We start from the raw sequence: 9,833 nt of genomic DNA, 5'->3' as shown, positions 1-9,833 counted from the left end.
TAAAAAAATGTATGGATTTGAATTAAATCTGCTACAAGTTTTTGAATTAATACGGAAGGAACTTATTTTTTTTATACAATTTAGAATGGCAAACAAGCTGACGGCTCACCTGATGGTAAGTGGTAACCGTCGCCTGTAGACATGAGCAGTGCCATGGACATAACAGAGTGTACCGTTTCGCCCATGATACCCCCCATGCGTTGCTATTCCTGAGGACTCAATTGTTATTCCTCTGTACCCTGTAAATTCACGCCATATCCCACCCTTCAAACTGAAACACAGCCATGCAAACACAACTGCTTCACGGTAGGAACTGTTATAATATTTCCTGAAATACAATTAAATCTTTATATAATAAGATTTGATTTTAGATTTATTTTATGATCAAACAATCTAAATTAAAAATTATATGCACTAAGATATTTTTTTCAAAATTTCCACCGGAGTCATCTTCAACTTATTTTCTTGTAATGTCACCAATTTGTAATTCACTGTACATAATTTCAAACATTCTGGATTCAATCGTGATTTGACGTAAATTCGCATGTGAGTTTGAGAGGATTGCACAGTTAAATATATAGGTAATCAATTCAAACTATTTATATCAAAACCACTATCAAATTTAATGCTTTTCATTATTGTAATTTAAATAGTATATTCTTTACAAACTTTGTTGTTGTACAAACTCTCACATTTATAATATTAGTTAAGTACTGCAATGTATTTTAAAACTAAAATACTTTTCTTTGGTTTGATAATCAGTAAAAAACTTGACTTATTTTTAATCAAGTTAAGAAGGCAATATAAAAAAAATAACTAATTAGTGAAATCTCAAACTAATTAGAATCTTAAATGAAAATTATTATACTGACTTGCAGTACTTACATAACCCCAAATAAAAAAAAAATAAGTAAAATATGGCAGGCGATTGCGAATCCCAAGAAAAAAGAGTTTTTAAACATTTTTAAAAGAACGTAATTTTCGACAGCAAGCAATAATTATTGCTTAAGCAATAATAATTTGAGACTTTCAAGAAGAAAAACGGTAGTACAAGATCCTAAAAAACATAGAGAGTTTTTATTTAAATATAACTATGGCACTAGCTAATTTAAATTCGCGACAGATGATAAATAAAATTAAGATGAGGGACTACAGAAAAACATATTGGCTAAGTGGGCCGTGGGTAAAACAAGGTTGACAAACTATAGTTTACACGCTCGTGCAATTAAGGACGATTATGTACAAAATTGTTCCAGATATACACCATTACAGGTCATAAGTGGAAACTTGATGTTATTAAACATTAACCATTGCTTAACACGATTCTGGGTTAAAATGCAACTTATTTATAAATGGTTGCCAATAAGTATTATGGCGACATAAATACAAGTACATTTACATAGAAAACTGAAACAAAAATGCAAGGAATAATATAATTAACATTATTGTTATTAGAAAGTGATAGAATAGTTAAAAATCATATATCAAAGATCGAAATTTAAACTTTTTTTTTAATTTATTTATTTATTAAACTTTAATACATCTAGTTAATTTAAATGGTGAACTTAACATCGTATGGCGTTATCTACCAATCGACCGTAGACAGGAATAACAGAAAATATAATTAACGCTGCAACGTGATGTGCAAATAAATTTAAAAACATCAGTAATTTAAAAATAATGTAATAATGAATAACGTCTGACGAAAAACTACTCAGATATAAAGGAAATACCAGTATCAAATAAAGTAAAACTTCGAAAATATTTTATGATTCTAGAGATTTTAATAAAAATAAGATTTACCGCTTTACTTATTGACTGTTCTTTTAGTGACGATAGTGTATTATTATTTTTACATAAATAGTAAAAAGAAATTATATTTATCAACTATATAACAAATATAAAACTGATAGAATTTTGAATTCATCAATTTATAACTAAAGTAATATTAAAAATTGGCCAGTAATTTTTATTATGTATTTTATTTATATACATTTATTATTTAAATTATTTAAATACACTATGTGCAAAAATCGACACCTTTATCTGACGGTATTCATACCCATAAATTTCAACTATCCAAATGCAGGTACACCATAGATAGAATAGGTACTATTAGTTGGCAATTTGTAGGGTACACTGATAAATATTTCGAATTAAGTAATTATTTTGTGCCTATGGTTATATTTTATGTTTCTGTTGGTAATAATTAAATTATATTGGTAATAAAAAAAAATTGGTAATAATTTCCTTATTTATATTTTTAAAAAGTTTAAATGTATCTGTTATTTTTTAATCTTTATTATTATTCAATATATTAACATTTTTATTTACTTAGAAAAAAATAATGTAAAAATTATTCCTTTGTTTTTATAATTATACATGACGTACATTATGCGTCGCCTACGTAAATTGTACTAAAGATTATTTTCCTTAAGGTTTACCTAATTGGTTATAGTATGAGTAATAGGCTAATATTATAAAATTATTGCAACTATATTCAATTAATAATAATTAAATTAATTAGCAGTAGAAATATTAACATTTATATAAGTTTTCGTATTTACTATAAAAAAATTGTCAGTTATAACTAAGATAGTAAGTAAGGTCTACACTAATAAAATCCTATTCAAAGTATAAAAAAAAACTAAAATTATTTAAATATTAACGAAAATAAAATACAGATAATTTTGGGGGTATATTTAAGTTTAACTTTTTAACAGAATTTAATAGAATTACTATAATTTTGTCAAAATACAGACGATTATTTTTTAATACTAAATCATATTTATACTATAATAGTAATTTTATATACAACCTATTTTTATATATTTGTTAAATAAAATATTTAAAAAATTAAGATTCATGTCTCACCTTTCACCACTAAAGACTTTGTCAAAAGTGACACATGAAGGCTGAGAGAATAGAAATACGTGAAAAAATCTCTTTTTTGTAGAAATTCGAAATCAATTATAAATTATCTTTATCTCATAATTAAAATAATCAATACATTCATATAAAAAACATAGTGACAAAATTATTTTTTTTAGAATTTCTATTTTATATAATATAATACTATATGCCCTTGTCCTATACCTCGGTTTAAAAAGTACGTATATTTCTCTAAAACCCTGTACAGTCAAATCTTTATATGTGTCATCGAAACAATGATAGTTTGAATAATTATCATGATAAACAGCGCACCTCACCTCCGCGCCCCATCCCGTACACAAGACATCAACGCGTCACGTCATGCTAACATTACATTGTAATTGATTTCATACCCGCACTTTCACATAGAAATCTACTTAATTATACCTATTACCCAACATAGGAAAGAAGTAATATTATCGAATTAAAGTATGCGATTTTCACATTTTAGTACTTTAGTAAGATATTCTTTCGTATGATTGAATTGGAGGAAAAATATTTCGAATTAAAAAAGGAATGGGTCGTTAAAAGATTTTACGAAAAAAAGAGATATACTGATATAGTATTTATAGTTTATCATCTTCCTACCCTTATCCCATTATTATCTGGGGTCGGCATAATATGTTTTTTATCCATATTACAACAAGATTCGGCTTTTAGTTTTACGACCGGCCGCCTGCCTGACGTCAAACCTCTTTGGATTTTTTTTTCCAAATCCGAATATAATTATAAAATATCTAATAATAATTGTTCTTTTCATACATCTATATAGTTCTTTTTATATCTAAATTACAACGGATAGCGTAATAATAAAAATAGAATGAAATTAAATGAAAACGAAATCTCGACGAAATTCAGAGAAAATACCCAAGTAGATGCATTCTCTGAATTTCATCAAGTTGTTTCCCAGAATATCATTATACATTTTATAATAAATGCCAAGTATTGTCATTAAATTTATGAAATAAATGTTTCAAAGAATACATAACGACATTTAAATTAAATAAATTATCCTTCAATATTATTAAATACTTGACCAAAAGTTAAAATATAAAAAGATTTACCAGTCTCCAAATAATTTGTTGATAGATTTATCAATAATACCAAATGTACGCACTATAGATAATGACATATAATGTATAGAGTAATAATATGTATATTTTATGGCTTTATGGTATAATTTTAAAGCAGTCGAGATTATAATTAAAAAAGTATCTCCCAAGTGTGTTGGGTTCGCGGCGGTCAAGGCTGCTGTGGGCGGCCGCTAGCCAACGAACCCGGATGTGGGCAATGCCACGTAACTACCTACTTATCTAGCAGCCGACAAACAGACAAACGCCTTCGCGATCAAGATACTCCGCAACTTACCCACGTTGATTGCTAAGCCGCTCAGATTATATCTAGCAACAAAATCGACTTGTATCCTGCGCTTGAAGTAATATTAAAAGAGGGTACCCACTAACCAAAAAATTGCAGTACACAAGGAATTATTTAAGATACCCTTTTAAAAAATTTATTAACGCCGGTTAAAATGTACCGATCTAAAATTACGGCTCTTAGATTTTTAGTCGATGTAAAATAAATTAAAATGCAACTCACCTGAGGAAAACTCGCCGGACCTCGTGCCGCATCAGAAATCCCAGATGCGAAATCTTGACCGCACGATTATCTCAACTTGGCGGCCGTCAGATTTTACTATTCAAAACCGATACCAAAAACGTCACCGAGGGCCATTTTCACAAGCACGTAAATAATCACATATTGTGCAACGGACACTTGGACGCATTGTGAAAAGGGCCCCGAGAGGACCGCGAGGGCGGCGTGTTCCGCCAAGTTAGAGCAATCGTGCGGTATGTGCACTGCTGCGCATGCGCGGCTCACACTGGGCGGCGCGCGCCGCAGCCCGCGAGCCGCGACTGCCCCGCGCCTGCGCCGGCCGGCCCCGCGCGCCGCCCGCGCACTATTGGTCCCTTCGCGCCACAGCCTCGCTGACGTCACTCCCGCCGATGACCCGACTCTAAATTCACCGCGCCGACCACAAACCGACTATTCTGAATCATATGTTCGAATTTGAATTTAGAAGGCACGCCATCCTAGGCACGGTGCGAGACGCGCGTCACTTTTGCCGCGTTTTTGCTCCCAACAAACATGGCCGAATTTTCGCAATGGCGGCTTTCTCGGGCCCGGCCGCGGAGCCGGTTTAGTTTAGGCGTCTGCGTCGGAGATTTCTCGAGTGGTACGCCTTCACGATCACGACTTCATGCGCACGATTTGACAATATTTTGTACGTCCTGCCTCTTCAGGCGGTGTCATGCTACTGAAATAACCGGTTGTATAAACACCTAATAATGTAATTTTCTATGCTGTTACGAGTCACTCTGGTTAGCAGCTCTCACTCAAGGCTGAGTCTCCATATTTTTTACGTTACGCTTACTACATGAACGCTCGTGAAGTTACTTGCATATTTTAACATTCTTCAAATGAGTGTTAACACTTTTTTTCCTTGTTATACAACGTCTATTTTTAACAGAGTCAAGTGCAAGCGTTACATTACATTTACATAACTGACAACTTTGTCATTTCTGAACGCCATTCATTGACATATGTCATAACATATTCATAAACTTTCGCATTTATAATGATATTAAGTCATGGAAATTTGAACATCGCTAAAAAACTATGAATACAATAATAAGTATGAAGATTTTTTTATGCAATTCAGAATGGCAAACAAGCTGAAGGCCCATCTGATAAAAAGCGGTAACCTTCTGCTATAGACATGAACAGTACTATGGACATAACAGAGTATAATATCTCGCCCATGATACCCCCCATGCGTTGCCATTCCTGAGGACTCAGGTATTATTCCTCTGTACCCAGTAAATTCACTGCCATATCCCACCCTTCAAACCGAAACACAGCCATGCTTCATGGTACAAACACTAATAAGACAGAGATGCACAAACAAATGACTTTTGTACAAAGTCTCCCTCTGGAACAGTAGGTAACATCTAAAAAATTCATCTAATTCTCCAGTAAATTAGTTTATCTCACGGTACTTTAATAATAAAATTGATCTTTAGGAATATGAGGGATCCTCTCGTGGTTTCACAGAAAAGTAAACTGTATTGCAATAGAAAAAATCTTCATAATCGGTACAGGTAAACGAAAACAACAATGAATTGATAAGTAAAGGTCTACCTACCAAGTGGTAGACTTTGAGAATCACATCTATGTAAACCGCATCCAAATAGGTGCATGTAGTTTTTACGTCATTCCAGAATAAACAGACAAGACATAAAATTTTTAAAATTCTAAAAAAATAAATAAATAAAAATTTCTATGTCGTCTAAGTACACCACCTACTAATTAGTAGGTATAGTAAGTTGGAGAAATCCTTACTAATATCAAAAATGTGAAAGTGAATTTGTTTGTTACCTTATAACGGCTTAACCAATCAGTATGAAATTCGTGTGATGTACTACTTAGGACGAAGAAGAATATAGTCTACTATTTGTCCCGGCCAGTGAACATATTCCGGATGCGCGAACGAAATCACAGGTAAAAACTAATATAGAATAATGTATGTATGTAATATTCACCTCAACAACAATACTAGTACATACCTAATATCAATAAAAAGGGGGGAAAGAAATTGTTAGCAATGGAGTTTGACAGCCCCATTGCTAGCAATATGCCTTATTAGGTCGACCTCCACGTGGTTCCCTTGGAAATCATCGTGAACAATTCTTGTTGAAATCGTCACGATGGGCTAACTGACCTACTTCATCCTCACCTATCATCCTTCACTGGTGCCCCGCTGGTGTATACCAATAGCGCAGGTAGAGTTACCATTCCATTATCATCCATTAAAAAAAAATATCAATAAAAATGTAATCTACACCTACCTCCTTATTTATAAAAACCTTCTACAAATCTCTTTTAACTATTACATCATTCTGTCACTTTCTTTTAAATTGAGAGTTTAACTCAAAAGAAAGGAATAAAACAATTCAATAGCTAAAATAAATATTTTTTATTTTACACTTAACTCTTATTAAAAAAAAAAGCAACAGCTGTGTTTCTTGCCTATTCTTCTTAGCTGAAACTGCATTCCGAACTGGGTGGTAGATTGAAAAAAAATAATACTATTCAAAAATACTTGTTATTAAAGTTTATTTTAATAAAAAATATTTTTAATTTAATTTTAACTTTACATAACTTAAAGCTTATTTACTGTCCAACCTTGCTAAAACACTAGAATATTAATGTAAATATTGACATTTGAGAACGAAATGTAAAGGTACAAGTTACACACAAGCCCAAAAGGTTTAAGTGGTACTAAAAATCCATAGTTTTTTTGTGTTTGCCTGCTAAAGAAATTAAAAAAAAAATTGTTTTAGGTCTGATGTTTTTCTTAATAAGAAGGTTAATTTATGCACTATCAGCTACTTGGCATCTATGAAGACAGCTTAATAGCATTTGCTGGACGTCGCTACTTGTATATTACACACTATACTTTGTTGCAAATAAGATTTTATTCGATTTAAAGCACTCAAACAGACAGGGTGGCCAATTAAATGGACAGACCGATCTACCGTTCAATAGCTGCTGTCCGATCTGTGGGACTGAATCAATACATATATGTAATTCATTTAAGCAGACATTTTGCAGACTTGAGACAAGTTGTTTTCAGAAATTACTCAAGTATTTTAAAGTTGTGGCCTAAGTTTGGCTGCAATGTATTCAAAATCTTGTTTAAAAATGTAATTGTTTGTCTAGGCAGGAGTTAACCTTAAAAAGGAGAGATCCATTGTGTATTTATGCACGAAACAAATTATGAAATACTAAATTTTTGGCTGCTATTTGGTATGCGTGGATTCCAGTTCCAGAAGTAGAAAAACAAATTAAATAGACTATATATATATATATATATATATATATATATATATATATATATATATATATATATATATATATATATATATATATATATATATTAACCACCAGGAACACAAGTATGAAAACTGCATTTAAATTAGTGTACTAGTTTTTACGTAATGCCAGGACAAACATACAGACAAACAGACAGCCAGATAAAATTTTCAAAAAATAGTTTTTGGTATCTGTCAATCTTATTAAGACATGTCATTTTATTTTTTCATAAATATCCACCATCTACAGACATCAATTTTATTTTAGCAATTTTATTATATTAATCAGATTAGTAAGATAAGATGAAGTGAATAATGTAATGCAAAATATATATAATAGGATATGGAACAGAACTTAATAAAAAAAAATTAAAAAATATAAATATAAATTAATAAATTATTCCAGTCATGAAACCATCATATAATCATATAAATAATTAATAATTGTGCAAACACAGGATAAACGTCGTTAAAATCACTGAATAAATAATTTGCGATAGTTTTTCTTATACAACTGCTGCGTCTAATAAATATATCCATTTTTTTATCCCTACTACATACATCATTGAAAATAGTGGAAGCTCGTATTATGAAGCAATTGCTTCTGTACAGGCTGAGAGTCAGTCTATATTTAAAAGACTAAAGTGACGCTAGTCAGTATTAGGAAGTTTAAGGGAAATTTTACGGAACAAATAAAAAATACTTATATAAATTATATACAAAATACTTTCATACTCGTAATATAAAAAGGTAATTTTTTAGTAGCAAAACAACAGGAATGTTTATCCTCCTTCATCAAGGATAAAAAAGACGCTGTATTTTTTGTCATTCAAACTAGATCTATTAACGATACGATCAAGTTTGTCAAGTAATTATTATAAAATTGAACTTAATTTAAGTAGCTATTTAACGTGACCATAGACGTAAATGAAGATGGATGGAGCAAGTACGTCAATCTGTTTTCTGTTTTCTTTTCATACAACTTAGAATGGCAAGCTGACGGCTCACCTAAGGAAAGTGGTAACCGTCGCCTATAGACATGTACCATGGGCACAACAGAGTGTACTGTTTCGCCCACGATACCCCCCATGCGTTGCCATTCCTAAGGACTCAGGTGTTACTCCTCTGTACCCAGTAAATTCACATATGTTCTCTAACGTTACAAAAACTACTTGCTCGTATTGATGGTTGTGTTGCAGATATTGTCAAGGCCTACAGGGAACCCTTTTAAAATATCTATATATAAATTTTGTTTTTGTTAATCATCTTAATATGTAATTTCGAAGATGACTTTCCAAAATCCAAAGAATAATTTATTAATGCATTTGATATATTTTGGGAAAAATTCCAAACAGATTCTTTGAAATAATTAATTAAATAATTAAAATTATTTATTGTTTTCTTTAAAAAAAAATAGATTCGTATCGACGTATTACCATTTTTATTTTCATCTCAGAAACGCCGTAAGAGGCTATCAAGAACCAGCATAATTATACAATATTCAATAATTTAATAGAAGAAAAATACAAAGTGTGTAAACAGCGTTATCTTATGATGAAAAATCCATGACCATTTACGAAACGTTAATGGGTTATTACAAAATAATGAGTATATCATGGGAAAATTATACAATACTTTAAATAATTTCTCATAATTTTCAATAAGTATTATAAATATATAAAATGATATCGAAATCAATATTGTTCTCTTCAGTGCATGATAAACTAATTAAAATATATTTAGAAATATAGTTTTATTACTATTATTATTAAATGTTACTTTGTGTATTTGTGTATGGAGTGCCGACCTCAAATCCATTGCATTGAGTGGATGCAGGTGGCTCAGGACCGTTCCTTATGGCAGTCTATGGGGGAGGCCTATGTCCAGCAGTAGCAGTATAATGACTGAAATGCTGATGATAATGACTATGTGTGTCACTAGCCATATGGTCCCGGCATAGAATAGACC

Source organism: Galleria mellonella, unplaced genomic scaffold (assembly GCF_026898425.1).
Source record: "Galleria mellonella isolate WM207_F2 unplaced genomic scaffold, CSIRO_AGI_GalMel_v1 utg171, whole genome shotgun sequence".
NCBI classification, from domain to species: domain Eukaryota; kingdom Metazoa; phylum Arthropoda; class Insecta; order Lepidoptera; family Pyralidae; genus Galleria; species Galleria mellonella.
This window is presented reverse-complemented; position numbering follows the sequence as displayed.